This window comes from Schistocerca americana, unplaced genomic scaffold (genome assembly GCF_021461395.2).
Source record: "Schistocerca americana isolate TAMUIC-IGC-003095 unplaced genomic scaffold, iqSchAmer2.1 HiC_scaffold_116, whole genome shotgun sequence".
NCBI lineage: Eukaryota > Metazoa > Arthropoda > Insecta > Orthoptera > Acrididae > Schistocerca > Schistocerca americana.
The window spans coordinates 450648-474527 of NW_025725220.1; the positions used below are offsets into that span (position 1 = coordinate 450648).

The following is a 23880-nucleotide window of genomic DNA, read 5'->3' on the forward strand; positions in this document are numbered from 1 at the left end:
AAGCAGCGTGAAGGTACCGCTGGCCCGAGCATCGGTGGTTCAGTGGTAGAATGCTCGCCTGCCACGCGGGCGGCCCGGGTTCGATTCCCGGCCGATGCATCATTTTGTTTTTTCTCCGGTAGGGGTGCTGCGTGTCTTTCGCACTCGAACTGCGTGAGCCATGAGAATGAACCGCGGGATTCCGTGTGGAAAGAACCAATCATGCAGCGCGGACGACTGCTCGTTTGGACTCCTGCGTGCTATTGTACATACTGGCGTCGGCCTAGCATCGCAAGTTGCCTGCCGCGCCGTGAATGCACGTGTAGCAACAGAAAAAATGAGCCAGGGAGTGCAGACTCTCTACCACTTGTATTCGCTACTTACCAAGATTCCAGAAGGTCTAACGATCGCCTGCCTCGGTAGCGCAGTAGGCAGCGCGTAAGTCTCATAATCTTAAGGTCGTGAGTTCGATCCTCACCCGGGGCATCTAATTTTCTGTGACTGAAGGTGGTGCTGTTGCTAGGGCGCCAACTTATTTCTTGTTTGTTATCCACAACGTTTCAACGCTTCAGCGGGAAAATGTTTACTTCCTGTTATTGCTACATACAGCTTCCCTATTCCTCTTCTCCCAGCAGAGCATGAAGCCAAAAGCATTGCTCTGCGACGTTTGAGGTGCGCGCCTTGCCAGTCAGTATGTGCAAAGATGCTCGCAAAGAGAGCGACAATGCGACAAGCGACCGTACGAACGGTCGAATGAAACGGCCGCATCCGGTGTGGTCTAGTGGCTAGGATACCTGGCTTTCACCCAGGAGGCCCGGGTTCGATTCCCGGTACCGGAACGGAATTTTTTCCACACTAATCGTGACAAGTTTGAGCTGTCCGAGCGGCCGTTTCCCGTCCTGCTCGCAATATAGCTACTGTTTCGTGACCGTCAGCAGAATATAGACTAGGGAAGCAGACACACGACGACCATAGGAATGGTGTATGGCTTCATGCCACCTGATTCCAGCGTAGGGCTGAGCAGCTGCATCTGCCGAGGCCCGTTAGCTCAGTTGGTTAGAGCGTCGTGCTAATAACGCGAAGGTCGTGGGTTCGATCCCCCCACGGGCCACTTCTCTTTTACTACTGCGAAAAGGCAGCGCCGATTTCAGCTGGCGAGTGTGATGACCAAATGATCATCACCCTGCGTGGAAGTTGACAGAGGATCCGAACCCGACTCGTCGGGAAGCACTACAGCATTCACTCGGCAATGGCCATAATATCTTGAATACACTGGTTAGAGAAAATGAAAGAAAATGTCCGATTGCCGATGCGTAACAACTTTGGCCCTTGTCAGTACTTGGGCGGGTGAGCGCATGGGAACACAGGGCACTATTGGCAGTTTTACTTCCTATTTTTGTTTCTCCTTTGTTTTCGGAGCTACAGCCCGATTCGGCCAGGGAGACGCCACCGTGAAATGAAGGGGGCGTGCTGTGTGTCCATCGCCTCGCCTCTCCTTACCTCTCTCAATCGTTTCTCGTGCTTGTCGTTTTGATATAGGCCGATTTGAGAGCGTCAGCTCTCGCGTCAGCTGAGCAAAGTCGAGACAAGTCGAGACACACTAAGGGCTGGTATGCAGCGAGTAAGAGGGCGAAAAAACAATAGTTTAAGAGCGCGTGGCAAAAGTACTCATACGCGAAATTAAAAGCCTGCGGCGGTGGCCGGGAATCGAACCCGGATCAACTGCTTGGAAGGCAACTATGCTGACCATTACACCACCACCGCACAAGCGAGCGCCCCGCCACCGCGCTGAGTCGGCTTCCCGCCTGTCGGCAGCGGCCGAAGGTGATCGTACCCGGCAGGCGCATTTCGAGGCAGGCTAGGGGAGCACATCCAGACGCATTCGGACAGCGTATCCGCGCACATTTCGCATCCTTTGGCAAGAGTCGGCGCCGGCGACGCAAGAGTACGCAGAGGACCGCGTTCTGGCGGCATCTTTAAGCAGTGCAGTGCAGGATTCAGCGTCTGCAGCATCTTCTCCACAGAATGCTACGGCGCTTGACGGCAGTCCCACTTTCCCTTGAGACATCTGCTCGGGAAGCAGCGTGAAGGTACCTCTGGCCCGAGCATCGGTGGTTCAGTGGTAGAATGCTCGCCTGCCACGCGGGCGGCCCGGGTTCGATTCCCGGCCGATGCATCATTTTGTTTTTTCTCCGGTAGGGGTGCTGCGTGTCTTTCGCACTCGAACTGCGTGAGCCATTAGAATGAACCGCGGGATTCCGTGTGGAAAGAACCAATCATGCAGCGCGGACGACTGCTCGTTTGGACTCCTGCGTGCTATTGTACATACTGGCGCCGGCCTAGCATCGCAAGTTGCCTGCCGCGCCGTGAATGCACGTGTAGCAACAGAAAAAATGAGCCAGGGTGTGCAGACTCTCTACCACTTGTATTCGGTACTTACCAAGATTCCAGAAGGTCTAACGATCGCCTGCCTCGGTAGCGCAGTAGGCAGCGCGTAAGTCTCATAATCTTAAGGTCGTGAGTTCGATCCTCACCCGGGGCATCTAATTTTCTGTGACTGAAGGTGGTGCTGTTGAGGGCGCCAACTTATTTCTTGTTTGTTATCCACAACGTTTCAACGCTTCAGCGGGAAAATGTTTACTTCCTGTTATTGCTACATACAGCTTCCCTATTCCTCTTCTCCCAGCAGAGCATGAAGCCAAAAGCATTGCTCTGCGACGTTTGAGGTGCGCGCCTTGCCAGTCAGTATGTGCAAAGATGCTCGCAAAGAGAGCGACAATGCGACAAGCGACCGTACGAACGGTCGAATGAAACGGCCGCATCCGGTGTGGTCTAGTGGCTAGGATACCTGGCTTTCACCCAGGAGGCCCGGGTTCGATTCCCGGTACCGGAACGGAATTTTTTCCACACTAATCGTGACAAGTTTGAGCTGTCCGAGCGGCCGTTTCCCGTCCTGCTCGCAATATAGCTACTGTTTCGTGACCGTCAGCAGAATATAGACTAGGGAAGCAGACACACGACGACCATAGGAATGGTGTATGGCTTCATGCCACCTGATTCCAGCGTAGGGCTGAGCAGCTGCATCTGCCGAGGCCCGTTAGCTCAGTTGGTTAGAGCGTCGTGCTAATAACGCGAAGGTCGTGGGTTCGATCCCCCCACGGGCCACTTCTCTTTTACTACTGCGAAAAGGCAGCGCCGATTTCAGCTGGCGAGTGTGATGACCAAATGATCATCACCCTGCGTGGAAGTTGACAGAGGATCCGAACCCGACTCGTCGGGAAGCACTACAGCATTCACTCGGCAATGGCCATAATATCTTGAATACACTGGTTAGAGAAAATGAAAGAAAATGTCCGATTGCCGATGCGCAGTCGCGGCCGAGACGCCGTAGCGGTCGGACGTGTGTGTTGCGTACGTGTTGCTGCCCTCGCCGCTCGCGTGCTTGCTGCTGTTTACAGCTTCTTAGTGTTTGTAAGTAACGATAAAAGCGCCTTATAATGGAGGCTAGATACCGCAAGTGCAATCTTAAAGTTGAGTTCCCGTTCGGCTGTGAACGACCTACTGTACTCGATATCGACGACTGGCTTTTTGACCAATTAGGTTTGCGAGACGGTGATGTTAATGGTTTGCAGTATGATTTCCTCGCTAACGCTCTGTACGTTGGTCTTAAAACTGATGACGTGTGTCATAGGATTATGACGACAACAGAAGGTTCTTCTAATTTTCGTACCTCGAAAGGCGAAGTTTTGAAAGTTGGGATCAGTTATGCTGGCTTAGGTTTGAGAACGGTCCGCGTCTTTAACTTACCTTTCGAAATGGAATTCGAGCACATCAAGCGAACGCTTGAACCGTATGGCAAAGTCATTCATATCTATGGCGAGAAGTGGCAGGGGAACAGGCATTTCAATGTCGACAATGGTGTCCGTAACGTCAAGATTGATCTGCATCGCCATATACCGTCCTTTGTAACTGTTCGTGGCTTTAAGGCCTTAGTTGTTTACGACGGACAACCACGCACTTGCGTTATTTGTGGGTCCCCTGATCATATAAAGGCAGGATGTCCACGTATTAAGTCCCCTCGCCGCGAATTTCGACCTCTCCTTGGTGCGGAGGGTGCCGAGACGGGAGACCAGTTGACGTACGCGCAGACTTTGGCGGACTCGCCTGTCTTGCAGCGGCCGACCACACTGGCGGCCGCGTCCGAACCTTGCCCGGCCGACGCCGCCACCGGGGTACAGCCTCCGGCCTCCGCTGCCGATCATAGTCAAAGTGCCGCCGATCATCGCGATCGTCAGACTGATAACATACCTGACCTCCCGCCTGCCAGCCAGGTGCGCTTTGAAGGGGAGAAAACGTCAGCTCCGCACCAAAGTCGTCAGCAGTTGACGTCTGTAGTTCCTACTCCCACGAAAACACCGACTGTGCTATCTTCCGGTAAGGTGAAAGGCTCCGCCATCGGCGTCGATACCGCATCCGTCGGTGGCCCGACAACTTCTGGCAAAGCCAGTTTCAAACAACCGGCCACCAGATCTAAACGTGCTGCTCGGAAACAAAGTCAAGAGGAACTAGACGAGTTGGAAAGTAAGCTGTTGCGAACCCAGAAAATCCTCAAAAAGACTTCCTCTGAAGTGTTGTTGCCCAACACAGAGGGGAACGGTACATCCAAGCCGCAAGAGGATGGTGGTTCTCTGCATGTCGATGCCCGTACAGGTGAACCAATGGAAACGACGGCCCCAGAAATACCTGCGACGACCACTTCGTGGTCTGAGGACGTGGAACGAGACTAGTAGACTCAGGGATGACACAAGCGTACAAGATTGCCACAATTAATGTCAATAGAATCGTCTCAGACGTTAAATGGAAGAGCTTACGTGATTACTTGTACGCAGCAGACGTCGACATAGCTATGTTACAAGAAGTTGTTTCCCCTAAGGTCGAAGATATTCCCAGCTATGAAGCCATTGTGAACATAGGCGATGAATGTGGTACAGCGATTCTATATAAAGTCGGCATTCAGTGTGAATTAGACACCTTGCTAGAAACTGGGCGCGGGATCACGGCAAAACTAAACGGGTTGCTTTTAGTAAATATTTATGCCCCAACTGGGTCTGACGGTCGACGCGACAGGCGCGACTTTTACAGAGAGGACGTAGTACGCCTCTTCACTAACGTCCGACATAATATAATATTAGGCGGGGATTTTAATTGTGTGTTACGCCGCGAGGACCAGTGCCCAAATTTTAATTTTTGTGAAGAGTTAAAAGTTTTAACTGATGGTTTAGGTCTGATAGATATCTGGACCCATCTTCGTCCACAGGCTCCGGCGTACACCTACGTGTGCCATAGTTCAGCAAGTCGATTAGACAGACTATATGTCACCAAAGGCTTCCTGCACAATGTAATTGACTGTGAGATATGGCCTGTCAATTTTTCTGATCATTGTGCCTTCCATATAACAGTCAACTCTACTAAGCAAACAACATTTTTGGGACGCGGTGTATGGCAGCTAAATCTCTCTCTCCTCGATGACGTCGAACTGCGACACTCCCTCGTCCGCACTTGGGACAAGTGTATGCGCAATCAAGCGAGATACACACGACGTGTAGTTTGGTGGACCGAATTCGTTAAGCCGCAATTAAAGAAATGTATGATCCAATATGCACGGGAAACAGCATACTGGAGGAAGCGCACATTAGAATTTTATTTCTCATGTTTGCGCGAGTTGTACGGTGATCCTTCACGGATCATCAGCCACGACCTTCAAATCAAACGCATTAAAGCCAAAATTACAACTCTGGTGCGGCGGTCACTGGACGGTCCTAAAGTAAGAGCGCGGACTGGGACTGATATTATGAAGGAAAGGCCTTCAATTTTCCATGTTATAAGAGAAGCTAAACGTGGACGGCAGAAGCTACTCCGCAATCTTCAAGACGACCGAGGACGGGTATACATCACGCAGACCGACATCAAAAATCATGTTGTCACATACTATACGAATCTTTATGCAGAGCCGGAAATCGATTCCTCAATGGAAGAAATTCTTTTATCTCCCATTGCAACGACAGTTACCCCTGACGACAATGTTCACCTTCTGGAAAATGTCACGAATGAAGACCTCAAGGTTGTCATAACAGGATCACCACGTCACAAAGCGGCAGGATTAGACGGTCTCCCTGTGGAATTTTACATCCGCTTCTGGGACCTTATTGGTGGTGAATTAACAACTATGTACAATGAATTGTTGAACGGTGATCCCTTTCCAATAGACTTTACTGAAGGCATGGTCGTATTGATTCCCAAAAAAGCGCACAGCAGTTCTTTGCACGATTATCGACCCATTACATTGTTGAACACTGATTTTAAAATCCTGACTCGTCTTTTAAATCATAGGCTGAAACCCATTCTCACGACAGTTATCGGTCCGTACCAGACGAGCGTCGGCACAGGTCGGTCTATGACGACTGTTTTATGTGCCTACAGGGACGTCCTACATTTAACTTGGCTCTGTAAATGTCAACTAGGTATTATGGTTTTAGATTTTGAAAAGGCCTTTGACAGGATTAGCCACACGTTTTTAATAAACGTAATGCGCAAAATGGGGTTCAATCATCGGTTCCTTCAGCTTTTACAGCACTGCATCGTTGGAACAACATCCCGAATAAAGGTTAATGGTCAACTCACTCCTCGTGTGCCCATCAAACAATCTGTTCGCCAAGGTTGCCCTCTCTCGATGTCGTTGTTTGCCATAGCGGTTGAGCCGCTGTTATTTAATCTGCATGAACAACTCGCTGGCCTCAGGGTCTTTAATGTCAAAACGGTTTGCCATGCTTATGCTGATGACATTAGCGTCATTGTAAATACTACGGATGATATTGAAACGGTGCGCCGTCTGACCACACAGTACACGCATTCCTCCGGTGCGTTGATCAATACCCATAAATCTAAAATTCTTCCTCTCGGTCCAATTGATGAATCTATGGTATCCTCTTGGTTGCAACGTGTTGACAAGATTAAGCAACTTGGAATGACTCTGCTGCCGGACCCGCGTGAAATGACCAAGACTAACTGGCAACTTATACTCAACACAGTTCGAGCAACGCTCCAGGAACATAAGACTAGATCTCTGAACCGTCTCCAACGAGCCCAGTTTATCAATGTGTATGTTCTTAGTAAAATCTATCACATCGCCGCCGTGTTGCCAATACCCGATGACATCGCTCACAAGCTGCTTGTTGCCATCTATTGGTTTGTCTGGAGGGGCAATATCTTCAAAACTCCACTTCAAACGTTAACACTGGCTCGCCACGCAGGCGGTTTAGGCATCAAGGATGTACGCTCACAGTGTCTTGCAGTCTTCATAAATAGAACGTCCAAACTACTTCGCAGTAATCACACTGGACTATCGAAGAGCCTCTTTACCTCCTTACTACCTCAGGATGTGCGGCCGCCAATCCATGTTGGGCGCATTAATGAACAGTTGGGATACGTCCGCGTCTATTACACGGAAATCAGTTACCTGCCTCAGTCGCCCCAACATTTTACTACCTCTACCCTTTACACGGAACTGACGAAGCGGCAGCACCAACATCCGATCGAAACAAAACATCCGGAAAAAACGTGGCGCCGTATATGGGCAAACATCAGCAACCCCATTCTGCCGTTGGACGTAGCGTCGATATGGTATGATATTGTCAATGAAAAGATCATCACAGGCGAAAAGCTGCATAAAATAAAACTGCGTCCTACACCATACTGTACTCGTTGTCAGCTTCTAGATACCCTGGCTCACACCTTCGTTTGCAGAGAGAATGTCGTCATCTGGAACTGGACGAGGAAAAAGCTATCGGTTCTCAACAGGACGTCGGAACATACGATAACTGTGGAAGATGTGATACATCCGGATTGGCGATTGTTCCCCGCCGCGAAGAATAATAGTTACGCCTGGCTCCTTGGACATTGTGCATACTACATCGTTACCAAACATCATGCAGATCTCAGCGCCTTTATTTTGTATCTTCAGGACCAACATTATCATTTGAAACAATGTCCTAAGTATAAACAGTTGTTTCAGAACTTTCTTATCTGCACTGTCCCTCCAACCTGAGAGACGTTCTACATTGGCTTACTTCCTCTCTGGAAACACAACTTTTACATACTTGCAACACGCCAACACGTCACAGGACATGTACCCACGCCAGTCAAGGACACACAATGTTTCAAGAAGAAATGTTAAATATTCTAGGAGCTATTTTTTTTTTTTTTTTTTTTTTTTTTTTTTTTTTTTTTTTTTTTTTTTTTTTTTTTTTTTTTTTTTACAGCGCACTGCCACATGTTAAATGAATAACTAACAAGAAGACCGTTAGTTCGTTTAATCCTAGAGGAGGAAAACGGGACATCGTGGTCAGGCCTCGGGTTTCGACCCCTGACCGCTTTGCCCCTGACGCCTCCTTTTGGGAAAATAATAATTAGGAAAAAAAAAAAAAAAAAAAAAAAAAAAAAAAAAAAAGTCGTAGAGCATTCGACTAAAAAAAAAAAAAAAAAAAAAAAAAAAAAAAAAAGTTGGTTAGAGCGTCGTGCTAATAACGCGAAGGTCGTGGGTTCGATCCCCCCACGGGCCACTTCTCTTTTACTACTGCGAAAAGGCAGCGCCGATTTCAGCTGGCGAGTGTGATGACCAAATGATCATCACCCTGCGTGGAAGTTGACAGAGGATCCGAACCCGACTCGTCGGGAAGCACTACAGCATTCACTCGGCAATGGCCATAATATCTTGAATACACTGGTTAGAGAAAATGAAAGAAAATGTCCGATTGCCGATGCGTAACAACTTTGGCCCTTGTCAGTACTTGGGCGGGTGAGCGCATGGGAACACAGGGCACTATTGGCAGTTTTACTTCCTATTTTTGTTTCTCCTTTGTTTTCGGAGCTACAGCCCGATTCGGCCAGGGAGACGCCACCGTGAAATGAAGGGGGCGTGCTGTGTGTCCATCGCCTCGCCTCTCCTTACCTCTCTCAGTCGTTTCTCGTGCTTGTCGTTTTGATATAGGCCGATTTGAGAGCGTCAGCTCTCGCGTCAGCTGAGCAAAGTCGAGACAAGTCGAGACACACTAAGGGCTGGTATGCAGCGAGTAAGAGGGCGAAAAAACAATAGTTTAAGAGCGCGTGGCAAAAGTACTCATACGCGAAATTAAAAGCCTGCTGCGGTGGCCGGGAATCGAACCCGGATCAACTGCTTGGAAGGCAACTATGCTGACCACTACACCACCACCGCACAAGCGAGCGCCCCGCCACCGCGCTGAGTCGGCTTCCCGCCTGTCGGCAGCGGCCGAAGGTGATCGTACCCGGCAGGCGCATTTCGAGGCAGGCTAGGGGAGCACATCCAGACGCATTCGGACAGCGTATCCGCGCACATTTCGCATCCTTTGGCAAGAGTCGGCGCCGGCGACGCAAGAGTACGCAGAGGACCGCGTTCTGGCGGCATCTTTAAGCAGTGCAGTGCAGGATTCAGCGTCTGCAGCATCTTCTCCACAGAATGCTACGGCGCTTGACGGCAGTCCCACTTTCCCTTGAGACATCTGCTCGGGAAGCAGCGTGAAGGTACCGCTGGCCCGAGCATCGGTGGTTCAGTGGTAGAATGCTCGCCTGCCACGCGGGCGGCCCGGGTTCGATTCCCGGCCGATGCATCATTTTGTTTTTTCTCCGGTAGGGGTGCTGCGTGTCTTTCGCACTCGAACTGCGTGAGCCATGAGAATGAACCGCGGGATTCCGTGTGGAAAGAACCAATCATGCAGCGCGGACGACTGCTCGTTTGGACTCCTGCGTGCTATTGTACATACTGGCGCCGGCCTAGCATCGCAAGTTGCCTGCCGCGCCGTGAATGCACGTGTAGCAACAGAAAAAATGAGCCAGGGTGTGCAGACTCTCTACCACTTGTATTCGGTACTTACCAAGATTCCAGAAGGTCTAACGATCGCCTGCCTCGGTAGCGCAGTAGGCAGCGCGTAAGTCTCATAATCTTAAGGTCGTGAGTTCGATCCTCACCCGGGGCATCTAATTTTCTGTGACTGAAGGTGGTGCTGTTGCTAGGGCGCCAACTTATTTCTTGTTTGTTATCCACAACGTTTCAACGCTTCAGCGGGAAAATGTTTACTTCCTGTTATTGCTACATACAGCTTCCCTATTCCTCTTCTCCCAGCAGAGCATGAAGCCAAAAGCATTGCTCTGCGACGTTTGAGGTGCGCGCCTTGCCAGTCAGTATGTGCAAAGATGCTCGCAAAGAGAGCGACAATGCGACAAGCGACCGTACGAACGGTCGAATGAAACGGCCGCATCCGGTGTGGTCTAGTGGCTAGGATACCTGGCTTTCACCCAGGAGGCCCGGGTTCGATTCCCGGTACCGGAACGGAATTTTTTCCACACTAATCGTGACAAGTTTGAGCTGTCCGAGCGGCCGTTTCCCGTCCTGCTCGCAATATAGCTACTGTTTCGTGACCGTCAGCAGAATATAGACTAGGGAAGCAGACACACGACGACCATAGGAATGGTGTATGGCTTCATGCCACCTGATTCCAGCGTAGGGCTGAGCAGCTGCATCTGCCGAGGCCCGTTAGCTCAGTTGGTTAGAGCGTCGTGCTAATAACGCGAAGGTCGTGGGTTCGATCCCCCCACGGGCCACTTCTCTTTTACTACTGCGAAAAGGCAGCGCCGATTTCAGCTGGCGAGTGTGATGACCAAATGATCATCACCCTGCGTGGAAGTTGACAGAGGATCCGAACCCGACTCGTCGGGAAGCACTACAGCATTCACTCGGCAATGGCCATAATATCTTGAATACACTGGTTAGAGAAAATGAAAGAAAATGTCCGATTGCCGATGCGTAACAACTTTGGCCCTTGTCAGTACTTGGGCGGGTGAGCGCATGGGAACACAGGGCACTATTGGCAGTTTTACTTCCTATTTTTGTTTCTCCTTTGTTTTCGGAGCTACAGCCCGATTCGGCCAGGGAGACGCCACCGTGAAATGAAGGGGGCGTGCTGTGTGTCCATCGCCTCGCCTCTCCTTACCTCTCTCAGTCGTTTCTCGTGCTTGTCGTTTTGATATAGGCCGATTTGAGAGCGTCAGCTCTCGCGTCAGCTGAGCAAAGTCGAGACAAGTCGAGACACACTAAGGGCTGGTATGCAGCGAGTAAGAGGGCGAAAAAACAATAGTTTAAGAGCGCGTGGCAAAAGTACTCATACGCGAAATTAAAAGCCTGCTGCGGTGGCCGGGAATCGAACCCGGATCAACTGCTTGGAAGGCAACTATGCTGACCACTACACCACCACCGCACAAGCGAGCGCCCCGCCACCGCGCTGAGTCGGCTTCCCGCCTGTCGGCAGCGGCCGAAGGTGATCGTACCCGGCAGGCGCATTTCGAGGCAGGCTAGGGGAGCACATCCAGACGCATTCGGACAGCGTATCCGCGCACATTTCGCATCCTTTGGCAAGAGTCGGCGCCGGCGACGCAAGAGTACGCAGAGGACCGCGTTCTGGCGGCATCTTTAAGCAGTGCAGTGCAGGATTCAGCGTCTGCAGCACCTTCTCCACAGAATGCTACGGCGCTTGACGGCAGTCCCACTTTCCCTTGAGACATCTGCTCGGGAAGCAGCGTGAAGGTACCGCTGGCCCGAGCATCGGTGGTTCAGTGGTAGAATGCTCGCCTGCCACGCGGGCGGCCCGGGTTCGATTCCCGGCCGATGCATCATTTTGTTTTTTCTCCGGTAGGGGTGCTGCGTGTCTTTCGCACTCGAACTGCGTGAGCCATGAGAATGAACCGCGGGATTCCGTGTGGAAAGAACCAATCATGCAGCGCGGACGACTGCTCGTTTGGACTCCTGCGTGCTATTGTACATACTGGCGCCGGCCTAGCATCGCAAGTTGCCTGCCGCGCCGTGAATGCACGTGTAGCAACAGAAAAAATGAGCCAGGGTGTGCAGACTCTCTACCACTTGTATTCGGTACTTACCAAGATTCCAGAAGGTCTAACGATTGCCTGCCTCGGTAGCGCAGTAGGCAGCGCGTAAGTCTCATAATCTTAAGGTCGTGAGTTCGATCCTCACCCGGGGCATCTAATTTTCTGTGACTGAAGGTGGTGCTGTTGCTAGGGCGCCAACTTATTTCTTGTTTGTTATCCACAACGTTTCAACGCTTCAGCGGGAAAATGTTTACTTCCTGTTATTGCTACATACAGCTTCCCTATTCCTCTTCTCCCAGCAGAGCATGAAGCCAAAAGCATTGCTCTGCGACGTTTGAGGTGCGCGCCTTGCCAGTCAGTATGTGCAAAGATGCTCGCAAAGAGAGCGACAATGCGACAAGCGACCGTACGAACGGTCGAATGAAACGGCCGCATCCGGTGTGGTCTAGTGGCTAGGATACCTGGCTTTCACCCAGGAGGCCCGGGTTCGATTCCCGGTACCGGAACGGAATTTTTTCCACACTAATCGTGACAAGTTTGAGCTGTCCGAGCGGCCGTTTCCCGTCCTGCTCGCAATATAGCTACTGTTTCGTGACCGTCAGCAGAATATAGACTAGGGAAGCAGACACACGACGACCATAGGAATGGTGTATGGCTTCATGCCACCTGATTCCAGCGTAGGGCTGAGCAGCTGCATCTGCCGAGGCCCGTTAGCTCAGTTGGTTAGAGCGTCGTGCTAATAACGCGAAGGTCGTGGGTTCGATCCCCCCACGGGCCACTTCTCTTTTACTACTGCGAAAAGGCAGCGCCGATTTCAGCTGGCGAGTGTGATGACCAAATGATCATCACCCTGCGTGGAAGTTGACAGAGGATCCGAACCCGACTCGTCGGGAAGCACTACAGCATTCACTCGGCAATGGCCATAATATCTTGAATACACTGGTTAGAGAAAATGAAAGAAAATGTCCGATTGCCGATGCGTAACAACTTTGGCCCTTGTCAGTACTTGGGCGGGTGAGCGCATGGGAACACAGGGCACTATTGGCAGTTTTACTTCCTATTTTTGTTTCTCCTTTGTTTTCGGAGCTACAGCCCGATTCGGCCAGGGAGACGCCACCGTGAAATGAAGGGGGCGTGCTGTGTGTCCATCGCCTCGCCTCTCCTTACCTCTCTCAGTCGTTTCTCGTGCTTGTCGTTTTGATATAGGCCGATTTGAGAGCGTCAGCTCTCGCGTCAGCTGAGCAAAGTCGAGACAAGTCGAGACACACTAAGGGCTGGTATGCAGCGAGTAAGAGGGCGAAAAAACAATAGTTTAAGAGCGCGTGGCAAAAGTACTCATACGCGAAATTAAAAGCCTGCTGCGGTGGCCGGGAATCGAACACGGATCAACTGCTTGGAAGGCAACTATGCTGACCACTACACCACCACCGCACAAGCGAGCGCCCCGCCACCGCGCTGAGTCGGCTTCCCGCCTGTCGGCAGCGGCCGAAGGTGATCGTACCCGGCAGGCGCATTTCGAGGCAGGCTAGGGGAGCACATCCAGACGCATTCGGACAGCGTATCCGCGCACATTTCGCATCCTTTGGCAAGAGTCGGCGCCGGCGACGCAAGAGTACGCAGAGGACCGCGTTCTGGCGGCATCTTTAAGCAGTGCAGTGCAGGATTCAGCGTCTGCAGCATCTTCTCCACAGAATGCTACGGCGCTTGACGGCAGTCCCACTTTCCCTTGAGACATCTGCTCGGGAAGCAGCGTGAAGGTACCGCTGGCCCGAGCATCGGTGGTTGAGTGGTAGAATGCTCGCCTGCCACGCGGGCGGCCCGGGTTCGATTCCCGGCCGATGCATCATTTTGTTTTTTCTCCGGTAGGGGTGCTGCGTGTCTTTCGCACTCGAACTGCGTGAGCCATGAGAATGAACCGCGGGATTCCGTGTGGAAAGAACCAATCATGCAGCGCGGACGACTGCTCGTTTGGACTCCTGCGTGCTATTGTACATACTGGCGCCGGCCTAGCATCGCAAGTTGCCTGCCGCGCCGTGAATGCACGTGTAGCAACAGAAAAAATGAGCCAGGGTGTGCAGACTCTCTACCACTTGTATTCGGTACTTACCAAGATTCCAGAAGGTCTAACGATCGCCTGCCTCGGTAGCGCAGTAGGCAGCGCGTAAGTCTCATAATCTTAAGGTCGTGAGTTCGATCCTCACCCGGGGCATCTAATTTTCTGTGACTGAAGGTGGTGCTGTTGCTAGGGCGCCAACTTATTTCTTGTTTGTTATCCACAACGTTTCAACGCTTCAGCGGGAAAATGTTTACTTCCTGTTATTGCTACATACAGCTTCCCTATTCCTCTTCTCCCAGCAGAGCATGAAGCCAAAAGCATTGCTCTGCGACGTTTGAGGTGCGCGCCTTGCCAGTCAGTATGTGCAAAGATGCTCGCAAAGAGAGCGACAATGCGACAAGCGACCGTACGAACGGTCGAATGAAACGGCCGCATCCGGTGTGGTCTAGTGGCTAGGATACCTGGCTTTCACCCAGGAGGCCCGGGTTCGATTCCCGGTACCGGAACGGAATTTTTTCCACACTAATCGTGACAAGTTTGAGCTGTCCGAGCGGCCGTTTCCCGTCCTGCTCGCAATATAGCTACTGTTTCGTGACCGTCAGCAGAATATAGACTAGGGAAGCAGACACACGACGACCATAGGAATGGTGTATGGCTTCATGCCACCTGATTCCAGCGTAGGGCTGAGCAGCTGCATCTGCCGAGGCCCGTTAGCTCAGTTGGTTAGAGCGTCGTGCTAATAACGCGAAGGTCGTGGGTTCGATCCCCCCACGGGCCACTTCTCTTTTACTACTGCGAAAAGGCAGCGCCGATTTCAGCTGGCGAGTGTGATGACCAAATGATCATCACCCTGCGTGGAAGTTGACAGAGGATCCGAACCCGACTCGTCGGGAAGCACTACAGCATTCACTCGGCAATGGCCATAATATCTTGAATACACTGGTTAGAGAAAATGAAAGAAAATGTCCGATTGCCGATGCGTAACAACTTTGGCCCTTGTCAGTACTTGGGCGGGTGAGCGCATGGGAACACAGGGCACTATTGGCAGTTTTACTTCCTATTTTTGTTTCTCCTTTGTTTTCGGAGCTACAGCCCGATTCGGCCAGGGAGACGCCACCGTGAAATGAAGGGGGCGTGCTGTGTGTCCATCGCCTCGCCTCTCCTTACCTCTCTCAGTCGTTTCTCGTGCTTGTCGTTTTGATATAGGCCGATTTGAGAGCGTCAGCTCTCGCGTCAGCTGAGCAAAGTCGAGACAAGTCGAGACACACTAAGGGCTGGTATGCAGCGAGTAAGAGGGCGAAAAAACAATAGTTTAAGAGCGCGTGGCAAAAGTACTCATACGCGAAATTAAAAGCCTGCTGCGGTGGCCGGGAATCGAACCCGGATCAACTGCTTGGAAGGCAACTATGCTGACCACTACACCACCACCGCACAAGCGAGCGCCCCGCCACCGCGCTGAGTCGGCTTCCCGCCTGTCGGCAGCGGCCGAAGGTGATCGTACCCGGCAGGCGCATTTCGAGGCAGGCTAGGGGAGCACATCCAGACGCATTCGGACAGCGTATCCGCGCACATTTCGCATCCTTTGGCAAGAGTCGGCGCCGGCGACGCAAGAGTACGCAGAGGACCGCGTTCTGGCGGCATCTTTAAGCAGTGCAGTGCAGGATTCAGCGTCTGCAGCATCTTCTCCACAGAATGCTACGGCGCTTGACGGCAGTCCCACTTTCCCTTGAGACATCTGCTCGGGAAGCAGCGTGAAGGTACCGCTGGCCCGACGCAAGAGTACGCAGAGGACCGCGTTCTGGCGGCATCTTTAAGCAGTGCAGTGCAGGATTCAGCGTCTGCAGCATCTTCTCCACAGAATGCTACGGCGCTTGACGGCAGTCCCACTTTCCCTTGAGACATCTGCTCGGGAAGCAGCGTGAAGGTACCGCTGGCCCGAGCATCGGTGGTTCAGTGGTAGAATGCTCGCCTGCCACGCGGGCGGCCCGGGTTCGATTCCCGGCCGATGCATCATTTTGTTTTTTCTCCGGTAGGGGTGCTGCGTGTCTTTCGCACTCGAACTGCGTGAGCCATGAGAATGAACCGCGGGATTCCGTGTGGAAAGAACCAATCATGCAGCGCGGACGACTGCTCGTTTGGACTCCTGCGTGCTATTGTACATACTGGCGCCGGCCTAGCATCGCAAGTTGCCTGCCGCGCCGTGAATGCACGTGTAGCAACAGAAAAAATGAGCCAGGGTGTGCAGACTCTCTACCACTTGTATTCGGTACTTACCAAGATTCCAGAAGGTCTAACGATCGCCTGCCTCGGTAGCGCAGTAGGCAGCGCGTAAGTCTCATAATCTTAAGGTCGTGAGTTCGATCCTCACCCGGGGCATCTAATTTTCTGTGACTGAAGGTGGTGCTGTTGCTAGGGCGCCAACTTATTTCTTGTTTGTTATCCACAACGTTTCAACGCTTCAGCGGGAAAATGTTTACTTCCTGTTATTGCTACATACAGCTTCCCTATTCCTCTTCTCCCAGCAGAGCATGAAGCCAAAAGCATTGCTCTGCGACGTTTGAGGTGCGCGCCTTGCCAGTCAGTATGTGCAAAGATGCTCGCAAAGAGAGCGACAATGCGACAAGCGACCGTACGAACGGTCGAATGAAACGGCCGCATCCGGTGTGGTCTAGTGGCTAGGATACCTGGCTTTCACCCAGGAGGCCCGGGTTCGATTCCCGGTACCGGAACGGAATTTTTTCCACACTAATCGTGACAAGTTTGAGCTGTCCGAGCGGCCGTTTCCCGTCCTGCTCGCAATATAGCTACTGTTTCGTGACCGTCAGCAGAATATAGACTAGGGAAGCAGACACACGACGACCATAGGAATGGTGTATGGCTTCATGCCACCTGATTCCAGCGTAGGGCTGAGCAGCTGCATCTGCCGAGGCCCGTTAGCTCAGTTGGTTAGAGCGTCGTGCTAATAACGCGAAGGTCGTGGGTTCGATCCCCCCACGGGCCACTTCTCTTTTACTACTGCGAAAAGGCAGCGCCGATTTCAGCTGGCGAGTGTGATGACCAAATGATCATCACCCTGCGTGGAAGTTGACAGAGGATCCGAACCCGACTCGTCGGGAAGCACTACAGCATTCACTCGGCAATGGCCATAATATCTTGAATACACTGGTTAGAGAAAATGAAAGAAAATGTCCGATTGCCGATGCGTAACAACTTTGGCCCTTGTCAGTACTTGGGCGGGTGAGCGCATGGGAACACAGGGCACTATTGGCAGTTTTACTTCCTATTTTTGTTTCTCCTTTGTTTTCGGAGCTACAGCCCGATTCGGCCAGGGAGACGCCACCGTGAAATGAAGGGGGCGTGCTGTGTGTCCATCGCCTCGCCTCTCCTTACCTCTCTCAGTCGTTTCTCGTGCTTGTCGTTTTGATATAGGCCGATTTGAGAGCGTCAGCTCTCGCGTCAGCTGAGCAAAGTCGAGACAAGTCGAGACACACTAAGGGCTGGTATGCAGCGAGTAAGAGGGCGAAAAAACAATAGTTTAAGAGCGCGTGGCAAAAGTACTCATACGCGAAATTAAAAGCCTGCTGCGGTGGCCGGGAATCGAACCCGGATCAACTGCTTGGAAGGCAACTATGCTGACCATTACACCACCACCGCACAAGCGAGCGCCCCGCCACCGCGCTGAGTCGGCTTCCCGCCTGTCGGCAGCGGCCGAAGGTGATCGTACCCGGCAGGCGCATTTCGAGGCAGGCTAGGGGAGCACATCCAGACGCATTCGGACAGCGTATCCGCGCACATTTCGCATCCTTTGGCAAGAGTCGGCGCCGGCGACGCAAGAGTACGCAGAGGACCGCGTTCTGGCGGCATCTTTAAGCAGTGCAGTGCAGGATTCAGCGTCTGCAGCATCTTCTCCACAGAATGCTACGGCGCTTGACGGCAGTCCCACTTTCCCTTGAGACATCTGCTCGGGAAGCAGCGTGAAGGTACCGCTGGCCCGACGCAAGAGTACGCAGAGGACCGCGTTCTGGCGGCATCTTTAAGCAGTGCAGTGCAGGATTCAGCGTCTGCAGCATCTTCTCCACAGAATGCTACGGCGCTTGACGGCAGTCCCACTTTCCCTTGAGACATCTGCTCGGGAAGCAGCGTGAAGGTACCGCTGGCCCGAGCATCGGTGGTTCAGTGGTAGAATGCTCGCCTGCCACGCGGGCGGCCCGGGTTCGATTCCCGGCCGATGCATCATTTTGTTTTTTCTCCGGTAGGGGTGCTGCGTGTCTTTCGCACTCGAACTGCGTGAGCCATGAGAATGAACCGCGGGATTCCGTGTGGAAAGAACCAATCATGCAGCGCGGACGACTGCTCGTTTGGACTCCTGCGTGCTATTGTACATACTGGCGCCGGCCTAGCATCGCAAGTTGCCTGCCGCGCCGTGAATGCACGTGTAGCAACAGAAAAAATGAGCCAGGGTGTGCAGACTCTCTACCACTTGTATTCGGTACTTACCAAGATTCCAGAAGGTCTAACGATCGCCTGCCTCGGTAGCGCAGTAGGCAGCGCGTAAGTCTCATAATCTTAAGGTCGTGAGTTCGATCCTCACCCGGGGCATCTAATTTTCTGTGACTGAAGGTGGTGCTGTTGCTAGGGCGCCAACTTATTTCTTGTTTGTTATCCACAACGTTTCAACGCTTCAGCGGGAAAATGTTTACTTCCTGTTATTGCTACATACAGCTTCCCTATTCCTCTTCTCCCAGCAGAGCATGAAGCCAAAAGCATTGCTCTGCGACGTTTGAGGTGCGCGCCTTGCCAGTCAGTATGTGCAAAGATGCTCGCAAAGAGAGCGACAATGCGACAAGCGACCGTACGAACGGTCGAATGAAACGGCCGCATCCGGTGTGGTCTAGTGGCTAGGATACCTGGCTTTCACCCAGGAGGCCCGGGTTCGATTCCCGGTACCGGAACGGAATTTTTTCCACACTAATCGTGACAAGTTTGAGCTGTCCGAGCGGCCGTTTCCCGTCCTGCTCGCAATATAGCTACTGTTTCGTGACCGTCAGCAGAATATAGACTAGGGAAGCAGACACACGACGACCATAGGAATGGTGTATGGCTTCATGCCACCTGATTCCAGCGTAGGGCTGAGCAGCTGCATCTGCCGAGGCCCGTTAGCTCAGTTGGTTAGAGCGTCGTGCTAATAACGCGAAGGTCGTGGGTTCGATCCCCCCACGGGCCACTTCTCTTTTACTACTGCGAAAAGGCAGCGCCGATTTCAGCTGGCGAGTGTGATGACCAAATGATCATCACCCTGCGTGGAAGTTGACAGAGGATCCGAACCCGACTCGTCGGGAAGCACTACAGCATTCACTCGGCAATGGCCATAATATCTTGAATACACTGGTTAGAGAAAATGAAAGAAAATGTCCGATTGCCGATGCGTAACAACTTTGGCCCTTGTCAGTACTTGGGCGGGTGAGCGCATGGGAACACAGGGCACTATTGGCAGTTTTACTTCCTATTTTTGTTTCTCCTTTGTTTTCGGAGCTACAGCCCGATTCGGCCAGGGAGACGCCACCGTGAAATGAAGGGGGCGTGCTGTGTGTCCATCGCCTCGCCTCTCCTTACCTCTCTCAGTCGTTTCTCGTGCTTGTCGTTTTGATATAGGCCGATTTGAGAGCGTCAGCTCTCGCGTCAGCTGAGCAAAGTCGAGACAAGTCGAGACACACTAAGGGCTGGTATGCAGCGAGTAAGAGGGCGAAAAAACAATAGTTTAAGAGCGCGTGGCAAAAGTACTCATACGCGAAATTAAAAGCCTGCTGCGGTGGCCGGGAATCGAACCCGGATCAACTGCTTGGAAGGCAACTATGCTGACCATTACACCACCACCGCACAAGCGAGCGCCCCGCCACCGCGCTGAGTCGGCTTCCCGCCTGTCGGCAGCGGCCGAAGGTGATCGTACCCGGCAGGCGCATTTCGAGGCAGGCTAGGGGAGCACATCCAGACGCATTCGGACAGCGTATCCGCGCACATTTCGCATCCTTTGGCAAGAGTCGGCGCCGGCGACGCAAGAGTACGCAGAGGACCGCGTTCTGGCGGCATCTTTAAGCAGTGCAGTGCAGGATTCAGCGTCTGCAGCATCTTCTCCACAGAATGCTACGGCGCTTGACGGCAGTCCCACTTTCCCTTGAGACATCTGCTCGGGAAGCAGCGTGAAGGTACCGCTGGCCCGAGCATCGGTGGTTCAGTGGTAGAATGCTCGCCTGCCACGCGGGCGGCCCGGGTTCGATTCCCGGCCGATGCATCATTTTGTTTTTTCTCCGGTAGGGGTGCTGCGTGTCTTTCGCACTCGAACTGCGTGAGCCATGAGAATGAACCGCGGGATTCCGTGTGGAAAGAACCAATCATGCAGCGCGGACGACTGCTCGTTTGGACTCCTGCGTGCTATTGTACATACTGGCGTCGGCCTAGCATCGCAAGTTGCCTGCCGCGCCGTGAATGCACGTGTAGCAACAGAAAAAATGAGCCAGGGAGTGCAGACTCTCTACCACTTGTATTCGGTACTTACCAAGATTCCAGAAGGTCTAACGATCGCCTGCCTCGGTAGCGCAGTAGGCAGCGCGTAAGTCTCATAATCTTAAGGTCGTGAGTTCGATCCTCACCCGGGGCATCTAATTTTCTGTGACTGAAGGTGGTGCTGTTGCTAGGGCGCCAACTTATTTCTTGTTTGTTATCCACAACGTTTCAACGCTTCAGCGGGAAAATGTTTACTTCCTGTTATTGCTACATACAGCTTCCCTATTCCTCTTCTCCCAGCAGAGCATGAAGCCAAAAGCATTGCTCTGCGACGTTTGAGGTGCGCGCCTTGCCAGTCAGTATGTGCAAAGATGCTCGCAAAGAGAGCGACAATGCGACAAGCGACCGTACGAACGGTCGAATGAAACGGCCGCATCCGGTGTGGTCTAGTGGCTAGGATACCTGGCTTTCACCCAGGAGGCCCGGGTTCGATTCCCGGTACCGGAACGGAATTTTTTCCACACTAATCGTGACAAGTTTGAGCTGTCCGAGCGGCCGTTTCCCGTCCTGCTCGCAATATAGCTACTGTTTCGTGACCGTCAGCAGAATATAGACTAGGGAAGCAGACACACGACGACCATAGGAATGGTGTATGGCTTCATGCCACCTGATTCCAGCGTAGGGCTGAGCAGCTGCATCTGCCGAGGCCCGTTAGCTCAGTTGGTTAGAGCGTCGTGCTAATAACGCGAAGGTCGTGGGTTCGATCCCCCCACGGGCCACTTCTCTTTTACTACTGCGAAAAGGCAGCGCCGATTTCAGCTGGCGAGTGTGATGACCAAATGATCATCACCCTGCGTGGAAGTTGACAGAGGATCCGAACCCGACTCGTCGGGAAGCACTACAGCATTCACTCGGCAATGGCCATAATATCTTGAATACACTGGTTAGAGAAAATGAAAGAAAATGTCCGATTGCCGATGCGTAACAACTTTGGCCCTTGTCAGTACTTGGGCGGGTGAGCGCATGGGAACACAGGGCACTATTGGCAGTTTTACTTCCTATTTTTGTTTCTCCTTTGTTTTCGGAGCTACAGCCCGATTCGGCCAGGGAGACGCCACCGTGAAATGACGGGGGCGTGCTGTGTGTCCATCGCCTCGCCTCTCCTTACCTCTCTCAGTCGTTTCTCGTGCTTGTCGTTTTGATATAGGCCGATTTGAGAGCGTCAGCTCTCGCGTCAGCTGAGCAAAGTCGAGACAAGTCGAGACACACTAAGGGCTGGTATGCAGCGAGTAAGAGGGCGAAAAAACAATAGTTTAAGAGCGCGTGGCAAAAGTACTCATACGCGAAATTAAAAGCCTGCTGCGGTGGCCGGGAATCGAACCCGGATCAACTGCTTGGAAGGCAACTATGCTGACCACTACACCACCACCGCACAAGCGAGCGCCCCGCCACCGCGCTGAGTCGGCTTCCCGCCTGTCGGCAGCGGCCGAAGGTGATCGTACCCGGCAGGCGCATTTCGAGGCAGGCTAGGGGAGCACATCCAGACGCATTCGGACAGCGTATCCGCGCACATTTCGCATCCTTTGGCAAGAGTCGGCGCCGGCGACGCAAGAGTACGCAGAGGACCGCGTTCTGGCGGCATCTTTAAGCAGTGCAGTGCAGGATTCAGCGTCTGCAGCATCTTCTCCACAGAATGCTACGGCGCTTGACGGCAGTCCCACTTTCCCTTGAGACATCTGCTCGGGAAGCAGCGTGAAGGTACCGCTGGCCCGAGCATCGGTGGTTCAGTGGTAGAATGCTCGCCTGCCACGCGGGCGGCCCGGGTTCGATTCCCGGCCGATGCATCATTTTGTTTTTTCTCCGGTAGGGGTGCTGCGTGTCTTTCGCACTCGAACTGCGTGAGCCATGAGAATGAACCGCGGGATTCCGTGTGGAAAGAACCAATCATGCAGCGCGGACGACTGCTCGTTTGGACTCCTGCGTGCTATTGTACATACTGGCGTCGGCCTAGCATCGCAAGTTGCCTGCCGCGCCGTGAATGCACGTGTAGCAACAGAAAAAATGAGCCAGGGAGTGCAGACTCTCTACCACTTGTATTCGGTACTTACCAAGATTCCAGAAGGTCTAACGATCGCCTGCCTCGGTAGCGCAGTAGGCAGCGCGTAAGTCTCATAATCTTAAGGTCGTGAGTTCGATCCTCACCCGGGGCATCTAATTTTCTGTGACTGAAGGTGGTGCTGTTGCTAGGGCGCCAACTTATTTCTTGTTTGTTATCCACAACGTTTCAACGCTTCAGCGGGAAAATGTTTACTTCCTGTTATTGCTACATACAGCTTCCCTATTCCTCTTCTCCCAGCAGAGCATGAAGCCAAAAGCATTGCTCTGCGACGTTTGAGGTGCGCGCCTTGCCAGTCAGTATGTGCAAAGATGCTCGCAAAGAGAGCGACAATGCGACAAGCGACCGTACGAACGGTCGAATGAAACGGCCGCATCCGGTGTGGTCTAGTGGCTAGGATACCTGGCTTTCACCCAGGAGGCCCGGGTTCGATTCCCGGTACCGGAACGGAATTTTTTCCACACTAATCGTGACAAGTTTGAGCTGTCCGAGCGGCCGTTTCCCGTCCTGCTCGCAATATAGCTACTGTTTCGTGACCGTCAGCAGAATATAGACTAGGGAAGCAGACACACGACGACCATAGGAATGGTGTATGGCTTCATGCCACCTGATTCCAGCGTAGGGCTGAGCAGCTGCATCTGCCGAGGCCCGTTAGCTCAGTTGGTTAGAGCGTCGTGCTAATAACGCGAAGGTCGTGGGTTCGATCCCCCCACGGGCCACTTCTCTTTTACTACTGCGAAAAGGCAGCGCCGATTTCAGCTGGCGAGTGTGATGACCAAATGATCATCACCCTGCGTGGAAGTTGACAGAGGATCCGAACCCGACTCGTCGGGAAGCACTACAGCATTCACTCGGCAATGGCCATAATATCTTGAATACACTGGTTAGAGAAAATGAAAGAAAATGTCCGATTGCCGATGCGTAACAACTTTGGCCCTTGTCAGTACTTGGGCGGGTGAGCGCATGGGAACACAGGGCACTATTGGCAGTTTTACTTCCTATTTTTGTTTCTCCTTTGTTTTCGGAGCTACAGCCCGATTCGGCCAGGGAGACGCCACCGTGAAATGAAGGGGGCGTGCTGTGTGTCCATCGCCTCGCCTCTCCTTACCTCTCTCAGTCGTTTCTCGTGCTTGTCGTTTTGATATAGGCCGATTTGAGAGCGTCAGCTCTCGCGTCAGCTGAGCAAAGTCGAGACAAGTCGAGACACACTAAGGGCTGGTATGCAGCGAGTAAGAGGGCGAAAAAACAATAGTTTAAGAGCGCGTGGCAAAAGTAC

At 52.6% G+C, this 23880-nt stretch overlaps 44 non-coding genes across 44 annotated transcripts; 36 read left to right on the forward strand and 8 right to left on the reverse strand.

The window, feature by feature from the left end:
* The first annotated feature begins 28 nt into the window (after positions 1–28).
* Positions 29–99, forward strand: Trnag-gcc. The gene has a single exon. It is a non-coding gene; the product is annotated as a tRNA-Gly (tRNA).
* Positions 100–392: 293 nt separating this feature from the next.
* Positions 393–465, forward strand: Trnam-cau. The gene has a single exon. It is a non-coding gene; the product is annotated as a tRNA-Met (tRNA).
* A 281-nt stretch (positions 466–746) lies between these two features.
* On the forward strand, positions 747–818 carry Trnae-uuc. Its single transcript has one exon. It is a non-coding gene; the product is annotated as a tRNA-Glu (tRNA).
* A 198-nt stretch (positions 819–1016) lies between these two features.
* Trnai-aau lies at positions 1017–1090 on the forward strand. The gene has a single exon. It is a non-coding gene; the product is annotated as a tRNA-Ile (tRNA).
* Positions 1091–1671: 581 nt separating this feature from the next.
* On the reverse strand, positions 1672–1743 carry Trnag-ucc. The gene has a single exon. It is a non-coding gene; the product is annotated as a tRNA-Gly (tRNA).
* Positions 1744–2084: 341 nt separating this feature from the next.
* Positions 2085–2155, forward strand: Trnag-gcc. The gene has a single exon. It is a non-coding gene; the product is annotated as a tRNA-Gly (tRNA).
* Positions 2156–2448: 293 nt separating this feature from the next.
* Positions 2449–2521, forward strand: Trnam-cau. The gene has a single exon. It is a non-coding gene; the product is annotated as a tRNA-Met (tRNA).
* Positions 2522–2800: 279 nt separating this feature from the next.
* On the forward strand, positions 2801–2872 carry Trnae-uuc. The gene has a single exon. It is a non-coding gene; the product is annotated as a tRNA-Glu (tRNA).
* A 198-nt stretch (positions 2873–3070) lies between these two features.
* Positions 3071–3144, forward strand: Trnai-aau. Its single transcript has one exon. It is a non-coding gene; the product is annotated as a tRNA-Ile (tRNA).
* Positions 3145–9178: 6034 nt separating this feature from the next.
* Trnag-ucc lies at positions 9179–9250 on the reverse strand. The gene has a single exon. It is a non-coding gene; the product is annotated as a tRNA-Gly (tRNA).
* A 341-nt stretch (positions 9251–9591) lies between these two features.
* On the forward strand, positions 9592–9662 carry Trnag-gcc. The gene has a single exon. It is a non-coding gene; the product is annotated as a tRNA-Gly (tRNA).
* Positions 9663–9955: 293 nt separating this feature from the next.
* On the forward strand, positions 9956–10028 carry Trnam-cau. Its single transcript has one exon. It is a non-coding gene; the product is annotated as a tRNA-Met (tRNA).
* Positions 10029–10309: 281 nt separating this feature from the next.
* On the forward strand, positions 10310–10381 carry Trnae-uuc. Its single transcript has one exon. It is a non-coding gene; the product is annotated as a tRNA-Glu (tRNA).
* A 198-nt stretch (positions 10382–10579) lies between these two features.
* Positions 10580–10653, forward strand: Trnai-aau. Its single transcript has one exon. It is a non-coding gene; the product is annotated as a tRNA-Ile (tRNA).
* A 581-nt stretch (positions 10654–11234) lies between these two features.
* On the reverse strand, positions 11235–11306 carry Trnag-ucc. Its single transcript has one exon. It is a non-coding gene; the product is annotated as a tRNA-Gly (tRNA).
* A 341-nt stretch (positions 11307–11647) lies between these two features.
* On the forward strand, positions 11648–11718 carry Trnag-gcc. Its single transcript has one exon. It is a non-coding gene; the product is annotated as a tRNA-Gly (tRNA).
* Positions 11719–12011: 293 nt separating this feature from the next.
* Positions 12012–12084, forward strand: Trnam-cau. The gene has a single exon. It is a non-coding gene; the product is annotated as a tRNA-Met (tRNA).
* A 281-nt stretch (positions 12085–12365) lies between these two features.
* Positions 12366–12437, forward strand: Trnae-uuc. The gene has a single exon. It is a non-coding gene; the product is annotated as a tRNA-Glu (tRNA).
* Positions 12438–12635: 198 nt separating this feature from the next.
* Trnai-aau lies at positions 12636–12709 on the forward strand. The gene has a single exon. It is a non-coding gene; the product is annotated as a tRNA-Ile (tRNA).
* Positions 12710–13290: 581 nt separating this feature from the next.
* Positions 13291–13362, reverse strand: Trnag-ucc. Its single transcript has one exon. It is a non-coding gene; the product is annotated as a tRNA-Gly (tRNA).
* A 341-nt stretch (positions 13363–13703) lies between these two features.
* On the forward strand, positions 13704–13774 carry Trnag-gcc. The gene has a single exon. It is a non-coding gene; the product is annotated as a tRNA-Gly (tRNA).
* Positions 13775–14067: 293 nt separating this feature from the next.
* Trnam-cau lies at positions 14068–14140 on the forward strand. The gene has a single exon. It is a non-coding gene; the product is annotated as a tRNA-Met (tRNA).
* A 281-nt stretch (positions 14141–14421) lies between these two features.
* Trnae-uuc lies at positions 14422–14493 on the forward strand. The gene has a single exon. It is a non-coding gene; the product is annotated as a tRNA-Glu (tRNA).
* A 198-nt stretch (positions 14494–14691) lies between these two features.
* Trnai-aau lies at positions 14692–14765 on the forward strand. The gene has a single exon. It is a non-coding gene; the product is annotated as a tRNA-Ile (tRNA).
* Positions 14766–15346: 581 nt separating this feature from the next.
* On the reverse strand, positions 15347–15418 carry Trnag-ucc. Its single transcript has one exon. It is a non-coding gene; the product is annotated as a tRNA-Gly (tRNA).
* Positions 15419–15926: 508 nt separating this feature from the next.
* Trnag-gcc lies at positions 15927–15997 on the forward strand. The gene has a single exon. It is a non-coding gene; the product is annotated as a tRNA-Gly (tRNA).
* A 293-nt stretch (positions 15998–16290) lies between these two features.
* On the forward strand, positions 16291–16363 carry Trnam-cau. The gene has a single exon. It is a non-coding gene; the product is annotated as a tRNA-Met (tRNA).
* Positions 16364–16644: 281 nt separating this feature from the next.
* On the forward strand, positions 16645–16716 carry Trnae-uuc. The gene has a single exon. It is a non-coding gene; the product is annotated as a tRNA-Glu (tRNA).
* Positions 16717–16914: 198 nt separating this feature from the next.
* On the forward strand, positions 16915–16988 carry Trnai-aau. The gene has a single exon. It is a non-coding gene; the product is annotated as a tRNA-Ile (tRNA).
* A 581-nt stretch (positions 16989–17569) lies between these two features.
* Trnag-ucc lies at positions 17570–17641 on the reverse strand. Its single transcript has one exon. It is a non-coding gene; the product is annotated as a tRNA-Gly (tRNA).
* A 508-nt stretch (positions 17642–18149) lies between these two features.
* Positions 18150–18220, forward strand: Trnag-gcc. Its single transcript has one exon. It is a non-coding gene; the product is annotated as a tRNA-Gly (tRNA).
* Positions 18221–18513: 293 nt separating this feature from the next.
* On the forward strand, positions 18514–18586 carry Trnam-cau. The gene has a single exon. It is a non-coding gene; the product is annotated as a tRNA-Met (tRNA).
* A 281-nt stretch (positions 18587–18867) lies between these two features.
* Trnae-uuc lies at positions 18868–18939 on the forward strand. The gene has a single exon. It is a non-coding gene; the product is annotated as a tRNA-Glu (tRNA).
* A 198-nt stretch (positions 18940–19137) lies between these two features.
* Positions 19138–19211, forward strand: Trnai-aau. The gene has a single exon. It is a non-coding gene; the product is annotated as a tRNA-Ile (tRNA).
* A 581-nt stretch (positions 19212–19792) lies between these two features.
* Trnag-ucc lies at positions 19793–19864 on the reverse strand. Its single transcript has one exon. It is a non-coding gene; the product is annotated as a tRNA-Gly (tRNA).
* Positions 19865–20205: 341 nt separating this feature from the next.
* Positions 20206–20276, forward strand: Trnag-gcc. Its single transcript has one exon. It is a non-coding gene; the product is annotated as a tRNA-Gly (tRNA).
* Positions 20277–20569: 293 nt separating this feature from the next.
* Trnam-cau lies at positions 20570–20642 on the forward strand. The gene has a single exon. It is a non-coding gene; the product is annotated as a tRNA-Met (tRNA).
* Positions 20643–20923: 281 nt separating this feature from the next.
* On the forward strand, positions 20924–20995 carry Trnae-uuc. The gene has a single exon. It is a non-coding gene; the product is annotated as a tRNA-Glu (tRNA).
* Positions 20996–21193: 198 nt separating this feature from the next.
* Positions 21194–21267, forward strand: Trnai-aau. The gene has a single exon. It is a non-coding gene; the product is annotated as a tRNA-Ile (tRNA).
* A 581-nt stretch (positions 21268–21848) lies between these two features.
* On the reverse strand, positions 21849–21920 carry Trnag-ucc. Its single transcript has one exon. It is a non-coding gene; the product is annotated as a tRNA-Gly (tRNA).
* A 341-nt stretch (positions 21921–22261) lies between these two features.
* Positions 22262–22332, forward strand: Trnag-gcc. The gene has a single exon. It is a non-coding gene; the product is annotated as a tRNA-Gly (tRNA).
* A 293-nt stretch (positions 22333–22625) lies between these two features.
* On the forward strand, positions 22626–22698 carry Trnam-cau. Its single transcript has one exon. It is a non-coding gene; the product is annotated as a tRNA-Met (tRNA).
* A 281-nt stretch (positions 22699–22979) lies between these two features.
* Positions 22980–23051, forward strand: Trnae-uuc. Its single transcript has one exon. It is a non-coding gene; the product is annotated as a tRNA-Glu (tRNA).
* Positions 23052–23249: 198 nt separating this feature from the next.
* Trnai-aau lies at positions 23250–23323 on the forward strand. The gene has a single exon. It is a non-coding gene; the product is annotated as a tRNA-Ile (tRNA).
* The last annotated feature ends 557 nt before the right edge of the window (positions 23324–23880 follow it).